Here is a 27727-nt window from a genome sequence, read left to right on the forward strand (position 1 = left end):
TGTTAGGCTGGATTTGTTTGGCCTGAATTCTAACTTGCCTACAGCTGAGGTCTAGACATGGCTAATGGACTGATGAAAATAAGAGGATCCGCTCTTGCAGGCACTTCTCTCTATTCTTACATACAGTAATTATGAAGCATGTTTTACTAGTTGAACGTCTACTGCCTAAGTAATCAACACTTACTGGGCCTTTACAGTTCATATCTATTTCTGCAGTCGGTCAGGCACTACATCTCTCCATTTAGTCTAATACAGTTCATATCTATTTCTACAGTCGGTCAGGCACTACATCTCTCCATTTAGTCTAATACAGTTCATATCTATTTCTACAGTCGGTCAGGCACTACATCTCTCCATTTTGACTAATAACATCAATATCCCGTTCCTCTTTTTCCCCAGTTGTGCAACATGCTGAGAGGCAGTTTCATCATTCAAAGAGTTGAAGCAAAGCAACCCCTCCAGACGACTAATAGTTAATTCATCCCTAGTATAAATGTTAAACTAAAGGTTTTTCTTCAGTTGAAGTTGAACTGTTTTTTTAATCAAATGAGTTCACATCATCTGTCTCATCTCACAAACAATCACATTTGAAATATATATGCATGTTTTGTTGATAGTTTATAGTTGATATCCTGAGGCACACTAGCTAGCGTTAGCCATGGCAGAAAGACATGGAGACTCCTCCTTTCAGCAAGTCCAGATTAACTGCCTGCTTCACTATAGTGTGACTGAGTCTCCTGCTGGAATGAGGCATGCTGGGGCTCTGAGCTCAGCTCCATTCTACTCCTTTGTAAATAAAGCTTTTGGTTTTTGGGGGCAATATGCATCCCACTTTCTGCCTTTCTACCCAATCACAGCTACAGACTGCAGCTTCAAATATTGCTCAACACACAGCTGACTGCTTGAACAGGAGGGCCAACCCTTTTCCTCTAGTTGTTGGGAAATGTAGGCCCTGTGTCCTGGTAGTTGGCTGCTGGCAGCAGAACACTGTCCGAGGGTCCAACTAGAATGAGCAGGTATAATTTCTAGTTGACCTCTTCCCCCCACTTCTATATGACAGATTCATGGCAACATTTATTCCATGGAAAACAAGGTAGGAGGACAAGTGGGGGACACAAAGTGATTATTAATCAGAACAGAATGAGCAGTTTCACTGTAAGACTCTACACAGCTACAGATAAAGGATCACACCATCCCACCACCTTTCCTCAGAAAGTGTTCCTCTGTGTGTGACTGAGGCAGTCATCAGTAGCAGGCCTCTGACTTGATCCCATAATGCCTCCACGCCCGTTGTTCTCTACTTTGTTCAGTTAGTTTCAGGGGGACTGTTAAGAAAGAGTTGCATTACTTTGGAGACGTGCCCTGAAATATAATAAGAGGGAGCAGACCAGAGTTCCTGTGGAAAGTGTGACACCTCGGAATGAGCTGACGGAGAAAAACCCATTACAGAAACTACGTATGGCCATTTGTCATTCAGCTAGCTATTAATAGTCAGGCAGGCTAATGGTGTCTAGTTGAATGCATCGTTTTTCTGGTGATATAAGTAGGCTACTTGGACACAGGTCTGACCTGATGACACTGTTGAGGTTGTTTTTCCTCATATCAGGTGTGCGTCCCAAATGGCACCCTATTCCCTATATAATGCCCATAGTGCTCTGGTCAAAAGTAGTGCACTATATAGGGAATAGAGTGCCATTTGGAACACAGCCCAGGTGCTAGTTGGAAAAGAAGTTGACTGTTTGAGTGTCTGACTATGGGTCAGCATGTGTTTGTTTGTTTCCAATGAGGGTCAGTGGAATACATGATTGGATTTCGGCCTACTCTAGACGTGACAGTAAATTGAATAGATTGTGCTGATCTCGGATGGTGCTGTAGTCCTGGTAGAGGGAGGTCATTACTCTGAAAGGCTGTTATATTCGTAGTCTGGTTCAGACAGAGACCTCTGGTATGTATGCATATCATTTACCTTGTGAATGTCTTCCAAGTTGTTTTATTTTTAATTGTTTTGTTGGGGTCCCCATGAGCCTACGTCAATGGTGACAGCTAGTCTTGCTGGGGTCCCCATGAGCCTACGTCAATGGTGACAGCTAGTCTTGTTGGGGTCCCCATGAGCCTACGTCAATGGTGACAGCTAGTCTTGCTGGGGTCCCCATGAGCCTACGTCAATGGTGACAGCTAGTCTTGCTGGGGTCCCCATGAGCCTACGTCAATGGTGACAGCTAGTCTTGTTGGGGTCCCCATGAGCCTACGTCAATGGTGACAGCTAGTCTTGCTGGGGTCCCCATGAGCCTACGTCAATGGTGACAGCTAGTCTTGCTGGGGTCCAACATATAACGTAAAATACATCACTGTCAAAATACTTTACAATTTAGTTCATCAAGATAACTGGTGTTTATTAATCAAATCAAATTTTGCAGTAGATGATAGAGTACAGTATATACGTATACATATGAGATGAATAATGTAGGGTATGTAAACATTATATTAGGTAACATTGTTTAAAGTGGCTAGTGATATATTTTACATCATTTCCCATCAATTCCCATTATTAAAGTGGCTGGAGTTGAGTCAGTGTGTTGACAGCAGCCACTCAATGTTAGTGGTGGCTGTTTAACAGTCTGATGGCCTTGAGATAGAAGCTATTTTTCAGTCTCTCGGTCCCAGCTTTGATGCACCTGTACTGACCTCACCTTCTGGATGATAGCGGGGTGAACAGGCAGTGGCTCGGGTGGTTGTTGTCCTTGATGATCTTTATGGCCTTCCTGTGACATCGGGTGGTGTAGGTGTCCTGGAGGGCAGGTAGTTTGCCCCCAGTGATGCGTTGTGCAGACCTCACTACCCTCTGGAGAGCCTTACGGTTGTGGGCGGAGCAGTTGCCATACCAGGCGGTGATACAGCCCGACAGGATGCTCTTGATTGTGCATCTGTAGAAGTTTGTGAGTGCTTTTGGTGACAAGCCAAATTTCTTCAGCCTGGAATGGTCTCAGGGCAGCCTGGTTCTAGATGTTCCGGTGTTTATTACTGGAATGGTCTCAGGGTATCCTGGTTCTAGATGTTCTGGTGTTTATTACTGGAATGGTCTCAGGGCAGCCTGATTCTAGATGTTCTGGTGTTTATTACTGGAATGGTCTCAGGGTAGCCTGGTTCTAGATGTTCTGGTGTTTATTACTGGATGTGCTTTTATTTTACTTCTCTGACTTTGGTTCCATCAGATATGGGACCAGGCTAGTCTCGGAGTGCATTGAACATGTTGAGAGGATCATTTAAGGAACTCATTATTTTCTATCCTTCTAGTTGCCAGTGTCTATCATTTGAGGACCAGTAGAGACATTTAGTCATGTAAGACAAACACAAGTGGATTCAGAAGAGGTCAATAACGTTGTCACAATGTGTTGTGTGTTCTAATCAAATGTATTTATAAAACCCTTCTTACATCAGCTGATGCCACAAAGTGCTGTACAGAAACCCAGCTTAAAACCCCAAACAGCAAGCAATGCAGGTGTAGAAGCATAGTGGCTAGGAAAAACTCCCTAGAAAGGCCAGAACCTAGGAAGAAACCTAGAGAGGAACCAGGCTATGAGGGGTGGCCAGTCCTCTACTAGCTGTGCTGGGTAGAGATTATAACAGAACATGGCCATTAAGGCCAGATAGTTCTTCAAGACGTTAAAAGATGACCAGCAGGGTCAAATAATAATCAGTGGTTGTGACTGTTGAGCTGTTCTCTAGGGTGTTGTGAACCTTGTTTAGATTAAACACAATGCCCTCGTGACACTTTGGAGAGTTTCCCCTACAGTGAACTCAGGACCTGGTTGACTGCAGGTAGTGTCCTGCACGGGTCAGTTCTTTTGGAGCTGCACCCGCCCCACGCCGGCCACATCCATTCCTAGCCCCATCCGACATCGGACAGATTTTTCCCTACAACCCGACCCACACGCAATTAATTGTTCCTAGTTGATCCATGACCTGCCAAATAACATTGGTGTAATTGTTTTTATTACTCTAGAGTAGTAGGTTATTATTCCCTTCCCTGAATAAATGAATTTGTCTGCATGTCTATTCAACATTTGGATAAAAGGAAAGCATGCTATGCCAGGTATGTAGTCCAAATTCAGTTCCCTGACTGGCAGTGCTGATGTCTCTATCCTGTATCTCTCTATAACAGACACAATCAGATTAATTCAGAATCACTAGGAGACTTTGCAGCATGTCTTAAAGCAACAGCTGACAGTGTCCTCAAGGGGTGTTGCTTTCTATGACTTTAATTCCTCCATGAAATAGCCTGCTGGGTCTTTGAGTCCACAGCAGGGTTGGGCTCAAGTTCAATTAATTCAGGAAGTAAACTGAAATGACATTTCAATGATTGAAAAAGGGTCATCTAATTTTAATCACCTCAATAAGTTGAAAAGGAGAAGCTATTTATGTGGAAAGTTTAAATGTGTTTTTTTTTAAATTCATATCACTGAAATTAATTAGAATTGAGCCCAACACTGGTCCACAGTGCAATGAATGAGATGGTTGAAAGGGAATATCTTTTGTGATCACGAGTCCTTTCTGAGAAGCTCTGTCTATGGATTTGTATTGATTTTATGGCTAGGGAGTGTCTGTCATGGGGGCAGTGTGTAACCACTCAGCACCAGATGGGAGATGGTAGGTGGTTATCATATGACATATGACCCCTTAAGGTCATAACACACTACAACCCCTGGGAAGCCTTCGTCTCCCGGACCTTCATTTTAGGGCTGTCACGATACCAGTATCACGCTACTCACAAGTATTGTGGCAAGGAAACAAAGCTTGAAGCAGATTTAATTTCTTGAGAAAACAGCATGATGTTGTCACCTATAGTCACATTTAGTTTATTTTGCAAGCTATAGCATCCACAATTTTACATAAAGTAGGGTTTTATCAGACCGTAGAGTTTAGTCTGGTATTTTCTTTTTTGTCATGGAAAATCTGGTATCGTAGTATAGCGATACTGCTATTCATTTCACCTTTAGATGTATCTCTATGATGTTTGCTGTGTCTACATCAGCCATCTGTCTGGACTAGATCAGTCCATGTGTGGGCACTGTCATAGAAATAGAATCTCCTTCTGTTGGCACGGTTACATGTTCTGTGTTGTCTTGTCAGTGTTTTATTAGCCACTGTCTGCTGCTCTCAGATGATGTATCCTCCTCCAGTCATGTTGGTGTGTCATGGTGTGAGCAGCATTCTGTCATGGGTCATAGCCCAGGAACCTTATGGGTGGGGGTTTAGACACTTCTGTGTTCTAGTTGAATCACCATTGGACTGGTTGAACTAAAAAGTGCGTGATTGTACAACATAACTAGATAAAGCAGCTGAACAGTCTTTTATACCACATGAAAGGGTAGGCTGGGCATGGCGCGAAGCCCTGGGTGGGCGTGGTGCGAAAAAAATCAAATACTTTATCTGTGTCTATTAGAGCTTTCCTAGCTTAATGAACCAATAGAAAAAGTCCCAAAACTGTAAACCCTGCCCAGGTCTTAACTTTAGGTCTAAATGGTGACTGGGCTTGGTACCATGCCCTGGTCATAAGTAGTGCACTATGTAGGGAGTGAGGTGGTACCATGCCCTGGTTATAAGTAGTGCACTATGTAGGGAGTGAGGTGGTACCATGCCCTGGTTATAAGTAGTGCACGATGTAGGGAGTGAGGTGTCATTTGGCATGCACACTTGCCCCATCGGGATTAGAATGGACTGGCCCAGATAATGTGTTATTTTGTTGACTCTGTAATGTAAAGATATTGTACCTTTTTTAGTTTTCATTATTTAGACACAGCGATGTGGATCTTGAGCGATGGCCTCAGGTGACGTCTGCCATCATTAGAAAGCTCTTTATTTAGACATATGAAAAGTACCAGGATTTAACTGAACTGGCAAAGGGAAGGCAAAAATGGCCCATGATTATGTCTACTTTACGAAATGTATATTATAAGCCTCAATAGTGTTACATAGAGTAGTAACAATTAAATGGAAACACTTAATATATGCTTGCTTGTCTTCCATTGGAAAGCACCCTCTATTATAATAATAATTACCTGTGGATGGCATTTACTTTACAGAGGAATGCCTATTTTTAGCTGCTGAGGCCACATATATAAACAGAGGACTGGGTCACTCTGGAGTCTGTGTGCTGTGGGTTGTTTTCATAAGCTGAGAAGATGAAACATTGTGGATTATGAGACGACGAATGAATGGATGATGAACATCACCTCGTCCCACTCAGTTTAGACCTCTCCTGTTGTCCAAACAACACATAGGTATGGTGTGCCTGTGTCAGAAAGCAGATAAGAATATCTCATGTGCTGTTCTTCTTCCATATACTGAAACATTTACCTGTCAGCTGTCCGCTGGGCCTAATGCAGTACATTCAGCTGAGTCAGCAGCAGTGATGCTGCCTTGGAGGAGACCCAGGAGTCATTATGACCTGACACATGACATGGGCCCTGAACCTCACCTGTTCTCAGGTGTTTAGAGGGGAATGTTCCAGAGTCAGTGGGGTATCGGAGTGACTGAGGCCTGTCTCTTCTTGGGTTTCAGTTCTACCACTGATATCTCAAAAACTTCAGGCAGAGTTCAGCATAGGGAACAGATTACAGATGTCGGCTATATCCCAAATGCCACCCTGTTCCCTTTGTAGTGCACTACTTTTGACCAGTGTCCAATAGGGAATAGGGTGCCATTTGGGACACAACCCTAGTTTACTCACCAGCAGCACTCGGTTTTTCTGATGACTGCCTTGCCTGGTTCACCAACTACTTTGCAGACAGAGTTCAGTGTGTCAAATCGGAGGGCATGCTGTCCGGTCCTCTGGCAGTCTCTATGGGGGTGCCACAGGGTTCAATTCTCGGGCCGACTCTTTTCTCTGTATATATCAATGATGTTGCTCAGGATTCCCTGATCCACCTCTACGCAGACGACACCATTCTGTATACTTCCGGCCCGTCCTTGGACACTGTGCTATCTAACCTCCAAACAAGCTTCAATGCCATACAACACTCCTTCCGTGGCCTCCAACTGCTCTTAAACGCTAGTAAAATCAAATGCATGCTTTTCAACCGTTCGCTGCCTGCACCCGCACGCCCGACTAGCATCACCACCCTGGATGGTTCCGACCTTGAATATGTGGACATCTATAAGTACCTAGGTGTCTGGCTAGACTGTAAACTCTCCTTCCAGACTCATATCAAACATCTCCAATCGAAAATCAAATCTAGAGTCGGCTTTCTATTCCGCAACAAAGCCTCCTTCACTCACGCCGCCAAACTTACCCTAGTAAAACTGACTATCCTACCGATCCTCGACTTCGGCGATGTCATCTAAAAAATAGCTTCCAACACTCTACTCAGCAAACTGGATGCAGTTTATCACAGTGCCATCCGTTTTGTCACTAAAGCACCTTATACCACCCACCACTGCGACCTGTATGCTCTAGTCGGCTGGCCCTCGCTACATATTCGTCGCCAGACCCACTGGTTCCAGGTCATCTACAAGTCCATGCTAGGTAAAGCTCCGCCTTATCTCAGTTCACTGGTCACGATGGCAACACCCACGCGTAGCACGCGCTCCAGCAGGTGTATCTCACTGATCATCCCTAAAGCCAACACCTCATTTGGCCGCCTTTCGTTCCAGTTCTCTGCTGCCTGTGACTGGAATGAATTGCAAAAATGTATATACAATGTATATAGACTCTTTTTTAATTTTTTTTTTGTGTTATTGACTTGTTAATTGTTTACTCCATGTGTAACTCTGTGTTGTCTGTTCACACTGCTATGCTTTATCTTGGTCAGGTCGCAGTTGTAAATGAGAACTTGTTCTCAACTAGCCGACCTGGTTAAATAAAGGTGAAATAAAACACAAATAAATAAAAATGTCACCTCTCTCACTAGGTGTCACTCTTGTGTTTAGTGATGCACCAAAATTATTATTATTATTATTTTATTTAAGTTTTACCCCCTTTTTCTCCCCAATTTCGTGGTATCCAATTGTTAGTAGCTACTATCTTGTCTCATCGCTGTAACTCCCATACGTGCTCGGGAGAGACGAAGGTCGAAAGTCATGTGTCCTCCGATACACAACCCAACCAAGCCGCACTGCTTGTTTGTACAGATGAATGTGGTACCTTCAGGCATTTGGAAATTGTTCCCAAGGATGACCCAGACTTGTGGAGGTCTCAAATTTTTTTCTGAGGTCTTGGCTGATTTCTTTTGATTTCTTCTTGATGTCAATCAGTGGCACTGAGTTTGAATGTAGGCCTTGAAATACATCCACAGGTACACCTCCAATTGACTCAAATGATGTCAATTAGCCTATCAGAAGCTTCTAAAGCCATGACATAATTTTCTAGAATTTTCCAAGCTGTTTAAAGGCACAGTCAATTAAGTGTATGTAAACTTCTGACCCACTGGAATTGTGATTAAGTGAAATAATCTGTCTGTAAACAATTGTTGGACAAATTACTTGTGTCATGCACAAAGTAGATGTCCTAACCGACTTGCCACATTTGTGGAGTGGTTGAAAAACCAACATAAGTGAATGTAAACTTCCGACTTCAACTGTAGGTATGCACTGCAGCTTTGACATCAGTTAACATCGGTGTTAAACTAGACATCGGGCCGATACCGATGTCGGCATTTTTGCTAATATCGTCCGAATCCTATATGTTCACCGATATATCGTGCATCCCTACTTGTGTTACTAAGTGTGGCCTGAGGCTAACGGTCAATAAAGCACGGCCTTGCAACTCCCAATGTGCTTTCCAGCTATCACTAAGTGGTGCCGGGCTGGTCAATGGAACTTCTAGGGAATCCTAATGTGGAGCAGTTTGTTTGTGTAACACAGAGAAGTGAAGTCACAGTGTAGTTTATGGGCTGTGTGTCCTGTTGGAGAGTTATTGTGTGGGTGCTGATGTTCCAGAACCATCAGACTGGAACAAATCCTTTCACTAAAGAATCAGCATGGTGTGGAACACACTTTTTCTGAGAGAATTCCCGTACTGATTTCGCTCTCGCTCTCTCTCTCTCTGCACTCTTGATAACAATCCTGACCTTGGGTCTGTGATCCAAGCTGCCTGACCCATGTATTGAGAGTCAGTGAGTCAGAGTAACTGACAGAGAGGTGTGTTTAAAGTGCCAGGCTTGGCCATCCATCTGTGTAATGTCCCTGGGGTTGTCCAGGCTGTCATAAAGGTAATGGACTGGGACAATGTGTTTTAGAGGGAGTAGATGAGGCCTCATCACCACATGAAAACAGGGCATTGAGTTGAATATTGATTCATTGAGTAGGTCAGACATTTCCCCGTGTGTGTGTGTGTGTGTGTGTGTGTGTGTGTGTGTGTGTGTGTGCGTGTGTGTTTTGTTGATGACGTTTACACTAAAGAGTCAGCTGCAGGATCCTGCTGCTGTGCATCTCTGGCGGTATCGCTGCTGCGCCCAAACACACTCACGTGTGTGTATTCAGTATGTGTAGACAGCTATAGCAGCAGCAGGAATGTCTGGCACAGCAGCACCGGCCCTCTGAGCCCACGGCCCCCTAACATACAGGCTGATGATACGATGGTGATGTGATCAGTGTGCGCTTGGCTCGGCTTTCCCCACGTGGAGGCTCGCTGCCCGGGCTCAGTGTGGCTGCTGACGAGGGGAGGGGTACAGGCTGTCTGGCCCACAGAGTGTGTATCCCAGATAGCACCCTATTCACTACGTCTTGCACTACATTTGACCAGAGCCCTGTGGGCCCTACCTGCACTAATATGTACTACATGGGGAATAGAGTGCCATTGGGGACAGTTGCTACACTACATCGCCCTCCAACCAAGGTGTGTCTGTTCTCCTTCCCCGGCACCTGTAAATATCCTCCTGTAAATGAGTGTCTCCCTGTATTTATATTTCTGGTCAATTTACTGATTTTATATCATTCCTTATTATGCAGCATTGTTGAGAGTGGACCTGCAAGTAAGCATTTCATTGTACTGTGTACTATGTTTATCCTGTGCATGTGACAAATGGACTTTGTGTGTGTGTGTGTGAGATCTGCTTTCACATACACACCTGTATGATAACCTCAGCTGACCCTTTGTTCAGGTTTAGCAGCTGAATTAACAACAAAAAATAGTGACAAGTAACGGCACAGCCTTGTCTACTGCATATAAACTAAGCAAAATAAGAAATGTCCTCACTGTTAACTGCGTTTATTTTCAGCAAACTTAACGTGTAAATATTTGTATGAACATAAGATTCAACAACTGAGACAAACTGAACAAGTTCCACAGACGTGTGACTAACAGAAGTTGAATGTGTCCCTGTACAAAGGGGGGTCAAAATCAAAATGAACAGTCAGTATCTGGTGTGGCCACCAGCTGCATTAAGTACTGCTAGTGCATAATCTCCTCATGGGCTGCACCAGATTTGCCAGTTCTTGCTGTGAGATGTTACCTCACTCTTCCACCAAGGCACCTGCAAGTTCCTGAAAATTTCTGGGGGGAATGGCCCTAGCCCTCACCCTCTGATCCAACAGGTCCCAGACGTGCTCAATGGGATTTGCTGGCCATGGCAGACCACTGACATTCCTGTCTTGCAGGAAATCACGCACAGAATGAGCAGTATGGCTGGTGGCATTGTCATGCTGGAGGGTCATGTCAGGATGAGTCTGCAGGAAGGGTTACCACATGAGGGAGGAGGATGTCTTCCCTGTAACGCACAGCGTTGAGATTGCCTGCAATGACAACAAGCTCAGTCTGATGATGCTGTGACACACCGCCACAGACCATGACGGACCCTCCGCCTCCAAATCGATCCTGCTCCAGAGTACAGGCCTCGGTGTAACGCTCATTCCTTCGACGATAAACGCAAATCCGACCATCACCCCTGGTGAGACAAAACCGTGTCTCGTCAGTGAAGAGCACTTTTTGCCAGTTCTGTCTAGTCCAGCGACGGTGGGTTTGTGCCCATAGGCAATGTTGTTATTGGTGGTCCGGTGAGGACCTGCCTTACAACAGGCCTACAAGCCCTCAGTCCAGCCTCTCTCAGCCTATTGTGGACAGTCTGAGCACTGATGGAGGGATTGTGCGTTCCTGGTGTAACTCAGGCAGTTGTTGTTGCCATCCTGTACCTGTGCCGCAGGTGTGATGTTCAGATGTACCGATCCTGTGCAGTTGTTACACGTGGTCTGCCACTGCGAGGACGATCAGCTGTCCGTTCTGTCTCCCTGTAGCGCTGTCTTAGGCGTCTCACAGTACGGACATTGCAATTTATTGCCCTGGCTACATCTGCAGTCCTCATGCCTCCTTGCAGCATGCCTAAGGCACGTTCACGCAGATGAGCAGGGACCCTGGGCACCTTTCTTTTGGTGTTTTTCAGAGTCAGTAGAAATGCCTCTTTAGTGTGCTAAGTTTTCATAACTGTGACCTTAATTGCCTACCGTCTGTAAACCGTTCCACAGGTGCATGTTCATTAATTGTTTATGGTTCATTGAACAAGCATGGGAAACAGGGTTTAAACCCTTTACAATGAAGATCTGTGAAGTTATTTGGATTTTTACAAATTATCTTTGAAAGACAGGGTCCTGATAAGGGACGTTTCTTTTTTTGCTGAGATTACCAGGTCTGTCCTCAAACAGTACAACTACAGAAAGATGTAGACTGGATACGAACTGTATTTAACACATTTCAATGTTAACATTGAAGTAACTCACATTTCCCCAGTAAGCTCCCGTGTCTACTCTTGTTTTCTCTGGCAGAGCTCACTAAGGGAGGCAGCAGCCTGACCCAGCAGGTCATAGTGAACAGTACCTGGGAGTGGCTGATCTATCGCTGTGCATCACGATTGCAATGTGGGCTTATGAAAGCTGTAATGAAGTCAGTAAGGAAATGAACTGCAGCTTAGAATGGAAAAGTAACATCACTCTTGGGTGGGGTTGGGATAAGAACTAACATTGTAATTCATTATTTTTATTGGTTGAGTCTTGACTTTTAAACGTATAAAGCTATCCAATGTATTTAGTACAATCATCATAGCAGGTAGAATGATCATAGACTCATCTCGCTCAAGTGAATAGAAATGCTGTGACTCAATTTTGTCTTGATAGCAGAGACCGACAGAGCCTCCTGCTTTAACCTGACCTCTGCTTTCAGTACAGACAACAGGGAGAAATAGAGGAGGTAAGGAAAGGAGGGAAGTAAAAAGCAAAGTGGTCTGCTATTTATAGCAAGCCTTTCAACATCACTGGTCTTGAGTTCAGTCTGGGATATAGTGTGTAATATTGTCTGTAATGTCCCCTAGCTAGCCAGTAACCTCTTACTGTATCTAGGTAGATATGGTGTGTAATATTGTCTATAATGTCCCCTAGCTAGCCATTAACCTCTTACTGTATCTAGGTAGATATGGTGTGTAATATTGTCTGTAATGTCACCTAGCTAGCCAGTAACCACTTACTGTATCTAGGTAGATATGGTGTGTAATATTGTCTGTAACGTCACCTAGCTAGCCAGTAACCTCTTACTGTATCTAGGTAGATATGGTGTGTAATATTGTCTGTAATGTCACCTAGCTAGCCATTAACCTCTTACTGTATCTAGGTAGATATGGTGTGTAATATTGTCTGTAATGTCCCCTAGCTAGCCAGTAACCTCTTACTGTATCTAGGTAGATATGGTGTGTAATATTGTCTGTAATGTCCCCTAGCTAGCCAGTAACCTTTTACTGTATCTAGGTAGATATGGTGTGTAATGTCCCCTAGCTAGCCAGTAACCTCTTACTGTATCTAGGTAGATATGGTGTGTAATATTGTCTGTAATGTCCCCTAGCTAGCCAGTAACCTCTTACTGTATCTAGGTAGATATGGTGTGTGATATTGTCTGTAATGTCCCCTAGCTAGCCATTAACCTCTTACTGTATCTAGGTAGATATGGTGTGTAATATTGTCTGTAATGTCCCCTAGCTAGCCAGTAACCTCTTACTGTATCTAGGTAGATATGGTGTGTAATATTGTCTGTAACGTCCCCTAGCTAGCCAGTAACCTCTTACTGTATCTAGGTAGATATGGTGTGTAATATTGTATGTAATGTCCCCTAGCTAGCCAGTAACCTCTTACTGTATCTAGGTAGATATGGTGTGTAATATTGTCTGTAATGTCCCCTAGCTAGCCAGTAACCACTTACTGTATCTAGGTAGATATGGTGTGTAATATTGTCTGTAATGTCACCTAGCTAGCCAGTAACCACTTACTGTATCTAGGTAGATATGGTGTGTAATATTGTCTGTAATGTCCCCTAGCTAGCCAGTAACCTTTTACTGTATCTAGGTAGATATGGTGTGTAATGTCCCCTAGCTAGCCAGTAACCTCTTACTGTATCTAGGTAGATATGGTGTGTAATATTGTCTGTAATGTCCCGTAGCTAGCCAGTAACCTCTTACTGTATCTAGGTAGATATAGTGTGTAATATTGTCTGTAATGTCCCCTAGCTAGCCAGTAACCTCTTACTGTATCTAGGTAGATATGGTGTGTAATATTGTCTGTAATGTCCCCTAGCTAGCCAGTAACCTCTTACTGTATCTAGGTAGATATGGTGTGTAATATTGTCTGTAATGTCCCCTAGCTAGCCAGTAATCTCTTACTGTATCTAGGTAGATATGGTGTGTAATATTGTCTGTAACGTCACCTAGCTAGCCAGTAACCTCTTACTGTATCTAGGTAGATATGGTGTGTAATATTGTCTGTAACGTCCCCTAGCTAGCCAGTAACCTCTTACTGTATCTAGGTAGATATGGTGTGTAATATTGTCTGTAACGTCCCCTAGCTAGCCATTAACCTCTTACTGTATCTAGGTAGATATGGTGTGTAATATTGTCTGTAACGTCACCTAGCTAGCCAGTAACCTCTTACTGTATCTAGGTAGATATGGTGTGTAATATTGTCTGTAATGTCACCTAGCTAGCCAGTAACCTTTTACTGTATCTAGGTAGATATAGTGTGTAATATTGTCTGTAATGTCACCTAGCTAGCCAGTAACCTTTTACTGTATCTAGGTAGATATAGTGTGTAATATTGTCTGTAATGTCCCCTAGCTAGCCAGTAACCTCTTACTGTATCTAGGTAGATATGGTGTGTAATATTGTCTGTAACGTCCCCTAGCTAGCCAGTAACCTCTTACTGTATCTAGGTAGATATGGTGTGTAATATTGTCTGTAATGTCCCCTAGCTAGCCAGTAACCTCTTACTGTATCTAGGTAGATATGGTGTGTGATATTGACTGTAATGTCACCTAGCTAGCCAGTAACCTTTTACTGTATCTAGGTAGATATAGTGTGTAATATTGTCTGTAATGTCCCCTAGCTAGCCAGTAACCTCTTACTGTATCTAGGTAGATATGGTGTGTAATATTGTCTGTAATGTCCCCTAGCTAGCCAGTAACCTCTTACTGTATCTAGGTAGATATGGTGTGTAATATTGTCTGTAATGTCCCCTAGCTAGCCAGTAACCTCTTACTGTATCTAGGTAGATATGGTGTGTAATATGAACATGTGTTGATGTGTAGTGTGTATATATCTTTGAAAGAGACTTTGGTCTCAGCATGACCCCCTGTTAAAATAAAGATGAAATATATCAGCTATTTGATCCTCTGTGATGTTTAAGAGCTCATTGGCAAAGACCTACGACTTCATTCCCCCCTTAATTTAATCACTTTTCATTTTCAAGTTTGTTTGTTTTGCCTCGCTTACACCGGCCGGTCCCGTGATCAGCTGTGTGTTGTAGTGAGCATGTGAATGCTTGCCAGTATTTACCGTGCACAGGGGGACGTAGAGCACCTTGTTTGGTTTGGAATGAAGCCTATGCATGGAATTAGAGAATATATTGTTGATACTAGTAGACTAAGGTATATATCCTATAAAAAAAACTCTATCTGATTCTGCACCTTTTATTTTGCCTCCTGTTGTTTCATGGTCATCTAAAGGCTTCTTAGAAAAAAACGTTCAGAAGAGTTTGCAAATATTATGGTGATGTTTTTGTTAGTTGTGGACCTTAAGGGTTTTGTAGTTGTGGACCTGGGTAAGGGTTTTGTTAGTTGTGGACCTGGGTAAGGGTTTTGTTAGTTGTGGACCTGGGTAAGGGTTTTGTTAGTTGTGGACTTGGGTAAGGGTTTTGTTGTGGAGTTGGGTAAGGGTTTTGTTAGTTGTGGACTTGGGTAAGGGTTTTGTTAGTTGTGGACCTGGGTAAGGGTTTTGTTAGTTGTGGACCTGGGTAAGGGTTTTGTTAGTTGTGGACTTGGGTAAGGGTTTTGTTGTGGAGTTGGGTAAGGGTTTTGTTAGTTGTGGACTTGGGTAAGGGTTTTGTTAGTTGTGGACCTGGGTAAGGGTTTTGTTAGTTGTGGACCTGGGTAAGGGTTTTGTTAGTTGTGGACTTGGGTAAGGGTTTTGTTAGTTGTGGACTTGGGTAAGGGTTTTGTTAGTTGTGGACCTGGGTAAGGGTTTTGTTAGTTGTGGACTTGGGTAAGGGTTTTGTTAGTTGTGGACCTGGGTAAGGGTTTTGTTAGTTGTGGACCTGGGTAAGGGTTTTGTTAGTTGTGGACTTGGGTAAGGGTTTTGTTAGTTGTGGACCTGGGTAAGGGTTTTGTTAGTTGTGGACTTGGGTAAGGGTTTTGTTAGTTGTGGACCTGGGTAAGGGTTTTGTTAGTTGTGGACCTGGGTAAGGGTTTTGTTAGTTGTGGACTTGGGTAAGGGTTTTGTTAGTTGTGGACTTGGGTAAGGGTTTTGTTAGTTGTGGACTTGGGTAAGGGTTTTGTTAGTTGTGGACTTGGGTAAGGGTTTTGTTAGTTGTGGACCTGGGTAAGGGTTTTGTTAGTTGTGGACCTGGGTAAGGGTTTTTGTTAGTTGTGGACTTGGGTAAGGGTTTTGTTAGTTGTGGACCTGGGTAAGGGTTTTGTTAGTTGTGGACCTGGGTAAGGGTTTTGTTAGTTGTGGACCTGGGTAAGGGTTTTGTTAGTTGTGGACCTGGGTAAGGGTTTTGTTAGTTGTGGACCTGGGTAAGGGTTTTGTTCGTTGTTTGGGCACACAACATTTTTTCTCAAGGCCAGACAAAGTTCAGGAGCCGACGTGCATGTCCCTTCGTCCATGATTGGTCAACTGTAAGGATTCTTCAATAAAGTATATGTTGTCGTTCAACGAGAGACGACTAGTTTTCATGCACATTTTTTTATTGAGAAATACTGCACCCAACATCTTAGATGTGGTGGCTAGCTACCAGCCGAACTGAAGCATGCTGACGCCTTAAGACTAACAGACATGTTACCTTCTTCACAACGTGGCTTTAAGTTTATAATCATTTCCTACATTTCATGAAGTATTTTCTAATTTCACACTGTTGATGTTCTGTTTCTCAGTACTAGCAAAACTGGGACAGGGAGGTTGAAAATCTTCTCTGCATCACTGCATCCTAAGATGAATAGAAATTGTTTTTTTTTATTTTACTGTCCCACTTTATCTTGACATTCTCACAGCTTAATATCAGTCTTGTAACTTCTTCTGAAGTGTGAAAAGGACATCAACGCCTTTTCTGTTGTTGATATGTCTTACCAGTCTCCCAGGTGGTTTGATAGGGCTATAAATACTCAAACGGACTTCTGCAAGCACCAGACAGTGAAAGAGAAAGTTGAGGCCCACCAACATTTATGTTCTGAGTTGAAAACGGGTCCTTCCGTCCGTCACCCCTCCCATAGTACATCCTGCTGACTGCTACCCGTCTTACATGGCCCCGTTCCATAAACAAGCCCTAGTCCATAACTCCTAGCCCCTATAGGCCCTAACACCTAGGCACTTGTACATGAAGTTCCTCGAACTGAGAGGTTGTTTCTGAACAGAGCCACAATAGAGGCTGGTTATTTTCCCTCCTGAACCAGGGGATACAGTGACCTGCTGTGACCTGACCTGCTTTCCTATTGATTATTTAAACGTCTGTCCTGTGGGTCCTTTTGAATTTGCCTGGCAACCCAATTCATGTTTCTCTTCTCTCCTCCCAGGTTCCGTCTACAGGAAGTGATCTGGTCTGGTGGTGGTGTCGTCAGGTGGTGGTGTAGTCGGGTGGTGGTGTAGTCAGGTGGTGGTGTAGTCGGGTGCGGTGTGGTCCAGGGTGTATAGCTGCTGCTGCTTCTCTTTCTCCGCCTGACGCCCTCTGCCCGCTGCTGGCCCTGCCCATGGCACATACTGCTCTCCTGTGAATCTCATCCAGCAAGCTGGACACCGCAGCTTCGCACCACAACACCTCTGCCTCCACCTCCGCCCCTCCCCACAGGGAACCCTCCAATCCACAGCCAGACTACCCCAGCGTGCACGGCCCCCGCGAAGAGCAGTATGTGAGTGAGGTCGCGCCCCCCGATGACGTCACCACCGTCTACAGAGATGCCGGGACCATCACTGGTACGTGCAGCACAGCCCTGACAGTAGGAGACTAAATCCAATTCTGATTGACAGAAAATGGCTCTGACTTGTCTTGAATTCAGTGTAACTGAAAGCCATAAACAGCCTCCACTGCATTGTTTATGGATTTCACTGATGGCATAGGGCCCTGGTCAAAAGTAGTACACTATATAGGGAATAGGGTTCCATTTGGGATGTATGGTCTGGATAAATTACACTGCAGGAAGAGAGAGAGAGAGCGAGCGAGAGAGAGGGCAGCATCCGTTACACTGAAGCCTGCTATTGACAGGTATAATGCAGCTGGAAGGCAAACAAGTGAATGTAAACCCTCTCAATGCTTCTGTCTGTGAATAGAAATAAAAAGTGGCTTCTCAAGATGTAAGAATAAAGTTGTGGCGTCAGTGTTTCAGTCCCAGGGGACTGGCAGGGATCGTGCCCAGCAGATAGCACAGCCTCGCAGAGCACAGCGCTTCACTGAGCAGAGCAATGCAACCCAGCAGTCCCTTTGTGTGGGTATCAGGGGAACCAACCCAGCAGTCCCTTTGTGTGGGTATCAGGGGAACGAACCCAGCAGTCCCTTTGTGTGGGTATCAGGGGAACGAACCCACACAACACATCTGTCCGAGTCACTGGAGAGATCCGCTCGTTCACCACAACAAACCCAACCACACCATACTCCTGCGCCTTACTATGTGCCTGTACCCATCTCACTTTGTTATGGCCTTGCTTTGTCAAATCATAGAACTACATATAGAACCATTGAATTTTAGGATCACAGTGGGCAAAATCATATGCTCTGGGTGGTGTTTCATCAGCATTTCTGTTGAACAGTACCAGTATTGACAAGCAGAGCCCATGGGAAATGAATGTCACAATTCACTGTGATGACAGTTTCATCTAACGTACGGCTGCATTATTGTGGCTTCTGCTGAGTACTTTAAAATGACATTCTTATTGATTCAAACACATCTCAGGAGGGAATTACAGAGGGTCTCCGTCACAAATGGCACACTATTCCCTTTATAGTGCACTACTTTTGACCAGGGTCCATAGGGTCAGAAGTAGTGCACTATATAGAGAATAGGATGTTATTTGGGACTAGGCTGTAACCCAGGAAATGCTGGGGGGAGGGGCTGCTTAACCGGCCGTAGTGAGGGCGATGTGGTGAGAATGAGAAACCAAACTCTATTGTGACCTGCCACTGACTGTCACTTCCTGTCATGAGGCCAGATAGGCGACCAGATTATGCTGCTTGCTCAGTGTGAATCCCAAATGGCACCCTATTCCCTATATAGTGCACTACTTTTGACCAGAGGCATATGGGCCTTGATGAAAATAAGTACATTGAATAGGGTGATATTTGGGACACACCCTCCGTGTTCCCTCAGCAAACTCCCAGGGGGCAGTGGGACTGCATTTCTCATCATTCTGCTGGGTCCTGTTCAGTAGAGAAGAAACACTTTGAAACGGAGTGAAACAGGGAGGTGCTATGCTGTATCCAAAACTTGTTCAATGACCACACAGATTTTTTTTTCCCATTACAAACTCACCCAAATCCAGATAGCTGATGTTCTGAAAGAGCTACAAAATCTGGACCCCTACAAATCAGCCGGGCTAGACAATCTGGACCCTCTCTTTCTAAAACAATGTCTGTTGTGCCCTTTACCTCTATGCTGATGAATGAATGGCAACATGTAGTCTTTTTTCTGGGGTAGGACCCTTACCCTTATGAGTACAGGAAGCAGCTCAATGGCATTAAAGGACTGAGAGCTGTGCTGCTGTGGTTCAGTGCTGCCCCCTGGTGGGGTTAGTGTCCTGGCATTGTTCTGTTCGGTTGTAGGGTGACGTTTCCCCTAGGTACAGATCTAGGATCAACTTCCCTTCCCCCAATGCTAACCTTAACCATTATTTGGGAAAATACAAAACTGACCCAAGATCAGCATCGAAGGGTAACTATCCCTTCCGTTGTTCTGTTCCTCATCAGACAGACAGTCTCAATGCCAGGCCAGTTGATTATCTGAGGAGATGGACGTTTTTAATTTGGGATTCACTACAGGGTGGATTATATTCCCCTTTATTGTAGTAAGGCTTATCCAAAAAGAATCTTATGTCCTATAATTCTGTCTCTTTTTACTTAGTTTCATACCATGCTGATTGAATTTATTGGTACAGTGCTGTATTCTTCCGGTTGTAATAGCAACATACGCCAGTGGATGTTACTGAACCCTCCTTTGTTCACTCCCAAACCCGTCTCTCCCACTGTGTCCCACATGGTTCCATTTGGGATTCACCCTCAGTCCGTTCTGAAGCCTCCACAACCGTTTCCCTGCTCCCCATGTGTCCCAGTGGTTGCCATTGGAGCCATGGATTTGCCATGCTTCAGTGTGGTGATGTAGAGTATTAAGTAACATGAATGGGGTTTGGTGACGAACCACACACAGGGTTAATATCCATTCATTAGACTGTTTTAGCCTCTGTCTCGGGCTTCCATCTCCTGAGTGAAGCCAGGGCATCGGAGACTAACTAGGCTGTCTGATATCATGCTGCTGGGCAATGTAGTACATACCCAGGCTGTGGTAGGTTGGGTTCAGTAACTACAGTAGGTACCCAGACTGTGGTAGGTTGGGTTCAGTAACTACAGTAGGTAGACTGTGGTAGGTTGGGTTCAGTAACTACAGTAGGTACCCAGACTCTGGTAGGTTGGGTTCAGTAACTACAGTAGGTACCCAGGCTGTGGTAGGTTGGGTTCAGTAACTACAGTAGGTGCCCAGGCTGTGGTAGGTTGGGTTCAGTAACTACAGTAGGTACCCAGGCTGTGGTAGGTTGGGTTCAGTAACTACAGTAGGTACCCAGACTGTGGTAGGTTGGGTTCAGTAAGGTTGTAGTGAACAGATGTACTGTAACTACAGTAGGTACCCAGGCTGTGGTAGGTTGGGTTCAGTAAGGTTGTAGTGAACAGAGATGTACTGTAACTACAGTAGGTACCCAGGCTGTGGTAGGTTGGGTTCAGTAAGGTTGTAGTGAACAGAGATGTACTGTAACTACAGTAGGTACCCAGACTGTGGTAGGTTGGGTTCAGTAACTACAGTAGGTACCCAGACTGTGGTAGGTTGGGTTCAGTAACTACAGTAGGTACCCAGACTGTGGTAGGTTGGGTTCAGTAACTACAGTAGGTACCCAGGCTGTGGTAGGTTGGGTTCAGCAACTACAGTAGGTACCCAGGCTGTGGTAGGTTGGGTTCAGTAAGGTTGTAGTGAACAGAGATGTACTGTAACTACAGTAGGTACCCAGACTGTGGTAGGTTGGGTTCAGTAAGGTTGTAGTGAACAGAGATGTACTGTAACTACAGTAGGTACCCAGACTGTGGTAGGTTGTAGTGAACAGAGATGTACTGTAACTACAGTAGGTACCCAGGCTGTGGTAGGTTGGGTTCAGTAAGGTTGTAGTGAACAGAGATGTACTGTAACTACAGTAGGTACCCAGACTGTGGTAGGTTGGGTTCAGTAAGGTTGTAGTGAACAGAGATGTACTGTAACTACAGTAGGTACCCAGGCTGTGGTGGGTTGGGTTCAGTAAGGTTGTAGTGAACAGAGATGTACTGTAACTACAGTAGGTACCCAGGCTGTGGTAGGTTGGGTTCAGTAAGGTTGTAGTGAACAGATGTACTGTAACTACAGTAGGTACCCAGGCTGTGGTAGGTTGGGTTCAGTAAGGTTGTAGTGAACAGAGATGTACTGTAACTACAGTAGGTACCCAGACTGTGGTAGGTTGGGTTCAGTAACTACAGTAGGCACCCAGGCTGTGGTAGGTTGGGTTCAGTAAGGTTGTAGTGAACAGAGATGTACTGTAACTACAGTAGGTACCCAGACTGTGGTAGGTTGGGTTCAGTAACTACAGTAGGTACCCAGACTGTGGTAGGTTGGGTTCAGTAAGGTTGTAGTGAACAGAGGAGATGTTCTGTAACTACAGTAGGTACCCAGACTGTGGTAGGTTGGGTTCAGTAAGGTTGTAGTGAACAGAGGAGATGTACTGTAACTACAGTAGGTACCCAGACTGTGGTAGGTTGGGTTCAGTAAGGTTGTAGTGAACAGAGATGTACTGTAACTACAGTAGGTACCCAGACTGTGGTAGGTTGGGTTCAGTAAGGTTGTAGTGAACAGATGTACTGTAACTACAGTAGGTACCCAGACTGTGGTAGGTTGGGTTCAGTAAGGTTGTAGTGAACAGATGTACTGTAACTACAGTAGGTACCCAGACTGTGGTAGGTTGGGTTCAGTAAGGTTGTAGTGAACAGAGATGTACTGTAACTACAGTAGGTACCCAGACTGTGGTAGGTTGGGTTCAGTAAGGTTGTAGTGAACAGATGTACTGTAACTACACTAGGTACCCAGGCTGTGGTAGGTTGGGTTCAGTAACTACAGTAGGTACCCAGGCTGTGGTAGGTTGGGTTCAGTAAGGTTGTAGTGAACAGATGTACTGTAACTACAGTAGGTACCCAGACTGTGGTAGGTTGGGTTCAGTAAGGTTGTAGTGAACAGAGATGTACTGTAACTACAGTAGGTACCCAGACTGTGGTAGGTTGGGTTCAGTAACTACAGTAGGTACCCAGACTGTGGTAGGTTGGGTTCAGTAAGGTTGTAGTGAACAGAGATGTACTGTAACTACAGTAGGTACCCAGGCTGTGGTAGGTTGGGTTCAGTAAGGTTGTAGTGAACAGATGTACTGTAACTACAGTAGGTACCCAGGCTGTGGTAGGTTGGGTTCAGTAAGGTTGTAGTGAACAGAGATGTACTGTAACTACAGTAGGTACCCAGACTGTGGTAGGTTGGGTTCAGTAACTACAGTAGGTACCCAGACTGTGGTAGGTTGGGTTCAGTAACTACAGTAGGTACCCAGGCTGTGGTAGGTTGGGTTCAGTAACTACAGTAGGTACCCAGACTGTGGTAGGTTGGGTTCAGTAAGGTTGTAGTGAACAGAGATGTACTGTAACTACAGTAGGTACCCAGACTGTGGTAGGTTGGGTTCAGTAACTACAGTAGGTACCCAGACTGTGGTAGGTTGGGTTCAGTAAGGTTGTAGTGAACAGAGATGTACTGTAACTACAGTAGGTACCCAGGCTGTGGTAGGTTGGGTTCAGTAAGGTTGTAGTGAACAGATGTACTGTAACTACAGTAGGTACCCAGGCTGTGGTAGGTTGGGTTCAGTAAGGTTGTAGTGAACAGATGTACTGTAACTACAGTAGGTACCCAGACTGTGGTAGGTTGGGTTCAGTAACTACAGTAGGTACCCAGACTGTGGTAGGTTGGGTTCAGTAAGGTTGTAGTGAACAGAGATGTACTGTAACTACAGTAGGTACCCAGGCTGTGGTAGGTTGGGTTCAGTAAGGTTGTAGTGAACAGAGATGTACTGTAACTACAGTAGGTACCCAGGCTGTGGTAGGTTGGGTTCAGTAAGGTTGTAGTGAACAGAGATGTACTGTAACTACAGTAGGTACCCAGACTGTGGTAGGTTGGGTTCAGTAAGGTTGTAGTGAACAGAGATGTACTGTAACTACAGTAGGTACCCAGGCTGTGGTGGGTTGGGTTCAGTAAGGTTGTAGTGAACAGAGATGTACTGTAACTACAGTAGGTACCCAGGCTGTGGTAGGTTGGGTTCAGTAAGGTTGTAGTGAACAGATGTACTGTAACTACAGTAGGTACCCAGGCTGTGGTAGGTTGGGTTCAGTAAGGTTGTAGTGAACAGAGATGTACTGTAACTACAGTAGGTACCCAGACTGTGGTAGGTTGGGTTCAGTAACTACAGTAGGCACCCAGGCTGTGGTAGGTTGGGTTCAGTAAGGTTGTAGTGAACAGAGATGTACTGTAACTACAGTAGGTACCCAGACTGTGGTAGGTTGGGTTCAGTAACTACAGTAGGTACCCAGACTGTGGTAGGTTGGGTTCAGTAAGGTTGTAGTGAACAGAGGAGATGTTCTGTAACTACAGTAGGTACCCAGACTGTGGTAGGTTGGGTTCAGTAAGGTTGTAGTGAACAGAGGAGATGTACTGTAACTACAGTAGGTACCCAGACTGTGGTAGGTTGGGTTCAGTAAGGTTGTAGTGAACAGAGATGTACTGTAACTACAGTAGGTACCCAGACTGTGGTAGGTTGGGTTCAGTAAGGTTGTAGTGAACAGATGTACTGTAACTACAGTAGGTACCCAGACTGTGGTAGGTTGGGTTCAGTAAGGTTGTAGTGAACAGATGTACTGTAACTACAGTAGGTACCCAGACTGTGGTAGGTTGGGTTCAGTAAGGTTGTAGTGAACAGAGATGTACTGTAACTACAGTAGGTACCCAGACTGTGGTAGGTTGGGTTCAGTAAGGTTGTAGTGAACAGATGTACTGTAACTACACTAGGTACCCAGGCTGTGGTAGGTTGGGTTCAGTAACTACAGTAGGTACCCAGGCTGTGGTAGGTTGGGTTCAGTAAGGTTGTAGTGAACAGATGTACTGTAACTACAGTAGGTACCCAGACTGTGGTAGGTTGGGTTCAGTAAGGTTGTAGTGAACAGAGATGTACTGTAACTACAGTAGGTACCCAGACTGTGGTAGGTTGGGTTCAGTAACTACAGTAGGTACCCAGACTGTGGTAGGTTGGGTTCAGTAAGGTTGTAGTGAACAGAGATGTACTGTAACTACAGTAGGTACCCAGGCTGTGGTAGGTTGGGTTCAGTAAGGTTGTAGTGAACAGATGTACTGTAACTACAGTAGGTACCCAGGCTGTGGTAGGTTGGGTTCAGTAAGGTTGTAGTGAACAGAGATGTACTGTAACTACAGTAGGTACCCAGACTGTGGTAGGTTGGGTTCAGTAACTACAGTAGGTACCCAGACTGTGGTAGGTTGGGTTCAGTAACTACAGTAGGTACCCAGGCTGTGGTAGGTTGGGTTCAGTAACTACAGTAGGTACCCAGACTGTGGTAGGTTGGGTTCAGTAAGGTTGTAGTGAACAGAGATGTACTGTAACTACAGTAGGTACCCAGACTGTGGTAGGTTGGGTTCAGTAACTACAGTAGGTACCCAGACTGTGGTAGGTTGGGTTCAGTAAGGTTGTAGTGAACAGAGATGTACTGTAACTACAGTAGGTACCCAGGCTGTGGTAGGTTGGGTTCAGTAAGGTTGTAGTGAACAGATGTACTGTAACTACAGTAGGTACCCAGGCTGTGGTAGGTTGGGTTCAGTAAGGTTGTAGTGAACAGATGTACTGTAACTACAGTAGGTACCCAGACTGTGGTAGGTTGGGTTCAGTAACTACAGTAGGTACCCAGACTGTGGTAGGTTGGGTTCAGTAAGGTTGTAGTGAACAGAGATGTACTGTAACTACAGTAGGTACCCAGGCTGTGGTAGGTTGGGTTCAGTAAGGTTGTAGTGAACAGAGATGTACTGTAACTACAGTAGGTACCCAGGCTGTGGTAGGTTGGGTTCAGTAAGGTTGTAGTGAACAGAGATGTACTGTAACTACAGTAGGTACCCAGACTGTGGTAGGGTGGGTTCAGTAAGGTTGTAGTGAACAGATGTACTGTAACTACAGTAGGTACCCAGACTGTGGTAGGGTGGGTTCAGTAAGGTTGTAGTGAACAGAGATGTACTGTAACTACAGTAGGTACCCAGACTGTGGTAGGTTGGGTTCAGTAAGGTTGTAGTGAACAGAGATGTACTGTAACTACAGTAGGTACCCAGACTGTGGTAGGTTGGGTTCAGTAAGGTTGTAGTGAACAGAGATGTACTGTAACTACAGTAGGTACCCAGACTGTGGTAGGTTGGGTTCAGTAAGGTTGTAGTGAACAGAGATGTACTGTAACTACAGTAGGTACCCAGGCTGTGGTAGGTTGGGTTCAGTAAGGTTGTAGTGAACATAGATGTACTGTAACTACAGTAGGTACCCAGACTGTGGTAGGTTGGGTTCAGTAACTACTGTAGGCACCCAGGCTGTGGTAGGTTGGGTTCAGTAACTACAGTAGGCACCCAGGCTGTGGTAGGTTGGGTTCAGTAACTACAGTAGGCACCCAGGCTGTGGTAGGTTGGGTTCAGTAACTACAGTAGGCACCCAGGCTGTGGTAGGGTGGGTTCAGTAAGGTTGTAGTGAACAGATGTACTGTAACTACAGTAGGTACCCAGACTGTGGTAGGGTGGGTTCAGTAAGGTTGTAGTGAACAGATGTACTGTAACTACAGTAGGCACCCAGGCTGTGGTAGGTTGGGTTCAGTAAGGTTGTAGTGAACAGAGATGTACTGTAACTACAGTAGGTACCCAGACTGTGGTAGGTTGGGTTCAGTAAGGTTGTAGTGAACAGAGATGTACTGTAACTACAGTAGGTACCCAGACTGTGGTAGGTTGGGTTCAGTAAGGTTGTAGTGAACAGAGATGTACTGTAACTACAGTAGGTACCCAGGCTGTGGTAGGTTGGGTTCAGTAACTACAGTAGGTACCCAGACTGTGGTAGGTTGGGTTCAGTAAGGTTGTAGTGAACAGAGATGTACTGTAACTACAGTAGGTACCCAGACTGTGGTGGGGTGGGTTCAGTAAGGTTGTAGTGAACAGAGATGTACTGTAACTACAGTAGGTACCCAGGCTGTGGTAGGTTGGGTTCAGTAACTACAGTAGGTACCCAGACTGTGGTAGGTTGGGTTCAGTAAGGTTGTAGTGAACAGAGATGTACTGTAACTACAGTAGGTACCCAGACTGTGGTAGGTTGGGTTCAGTAAGGTTGTAGTGAACAGATGTACTGTAACTACAGTAGGTACCCAGACTGTGGTAGGGTGTGTTCAGTAAGGTTGTAGTGAACAGAGATGTACTGTAACTACAGTAGGTACCCAGGCTGTGGTAGGTTGGGTTCAGTAAGGTTGTAGTGAACAGAGGAGATGTACTGTAACTACAGTAGGTACCCAGGCTGTGGTAGGTTGGGTTCAGTAACTACAGTAGGTACCCAGACTGTGGTAGGTTGGGTTCAGTAAGGTTGTAGTGAACAGAGATGTACTGTAACTACAGTAGGTACCCAGACTGTGGTAGGTTGGGTTCAGTAAGGTTGTAGTGAACAGATGTACTGTAACTACAGTAGGTACCCAGACTGTGGTAAGGTGTGTTCAGTAAGGTTGTAGTGAACAGAGATGTACTGTAACTACAGTAGGTACCCAGGCTGTGGTAGGTTGGGTTCAGTAAGGTTGTAGTGAACAGAGGAGATGTACTGTAACTACAGTAGGTACCCAGGCTGTTGTAGGGTGTGTTCAGTAAGGTTATAGTGAACAGAGATGTACTGTAACTACAGTAGGTACCCAGACTGTGGTAGGTTGGGTTCAGTAAGGTTGTAGTGAACAGAGATGTACTGTAACTACGTCTTGTGGCAAAACATGATCTTTTCTCAGAGAGACATCTTTCAAAGACAGACATATATAAGCACATCACATGATTATGATGTTACTAAAGGTCATGGGATGTTTACAATGTTTAGGGCTCATCTTGTGCTGTTCTCAAAATAACATTAGTGCTCATCTAGCTAATCAAGTAGTCTGGAAGTACCTCAACAATATCATGCAGGATGATACGTCACACCAGTGTGCATCCTTTTCCCACTGGGAAAATATGGGTAAATCTGAATTTTGTTCAACATGTGTATCCAATTGTAATCTTCTCCAGTAATGTCAGTAGAAGGCTATTTTATTGATACAGATATGTCTTATTGAGATGCACACTGAGGTAAAAATATCATGCAAATACTGCTACTATATTACTGCCCACAAGATATAGATAGGAAGTTTAAGTCATTAACACATACAGTATATGCAGTACTGTTAGTAGTTAACGGATGCTATATCGTAGTGTTGGACTTACGATACTTTAAATATTACAATTTACCATGTGAACTGAACCCAAAGTTCATGTCAGGGGGCTGTGTGAGTGTTGATTTCTGGCTTGGTGGACTTTGTTTGTCATTAAGTCTGTCAGTGTCAGTGTGTCCACATGCCATTGTTGCTATACTCTCTCGTGGGCAGACTACGTTAACATAGCAGCTGACCAGTTACACAAGACTTTAGTTCCGGGTTAGCTGAGATTGTTCGGCTTCTCTTTCTGTCAGATATGCAGTTTTCGCCACACACCACAGATATTCCCACAGCCTGATGTATCCATGGGAACCGTTTGTGGATAGACAAAACAGTTGGAGTCAGCCAGAGCTTTTCCATTAGTCCAGTGAGCAGTGGTCAGGCCAGCTGAATGGAATGGACTGAGGCCCTGCACTGTTCACCAAGTTCTGCTTTTCCTCTGGGA

General features: G+C 44.8%; 1 protein-coding gene across 4 annotated transcripts in view; it reads left to right on the top strand.

Annotated features, from left to right (window-relative positions):
- The window catches only part of LOC110510956 (trafficking kinesin-binding protein 1), a 93458-nt gene that overhangs the window by 6827 nt on the left and 58904 nt on the right, over window positions 1-27727 (top strand). For 2 of the 4 annotated variants that reach the window (XM_090221975.1, XM_090221941.1), the window contains exons 2-3: window positions 17030-17074; window positions 17107-17426. The gene's annotated coding sequence lies outside the window, so the exon portion shown is untranslated. Of the gene's footprint in view, window positions 1-17029; window positions 17427-27727 lie in introns of all 4 variants that reach the window. The other 2 variants (XM_090221977.1, XM_090221951.1) reach the window with 1 other exon arrangement.

Source organism: Oncorhynchus mykiss, chromosome 3 (assembly GCF_057628025.1).
Source record: "Oncorhynchus mykiss isolate SJ-2025 chromosome 3, ASM5762802v1, whole genome shotgun sequence".
Classification (NCBI taxonomy): Eukaryota; Metazoa; Chordata; class Actinopteri; order Salmoniformes; family Salmonidae; genus Oncorhynchus; species Oncorhynchus mykiss.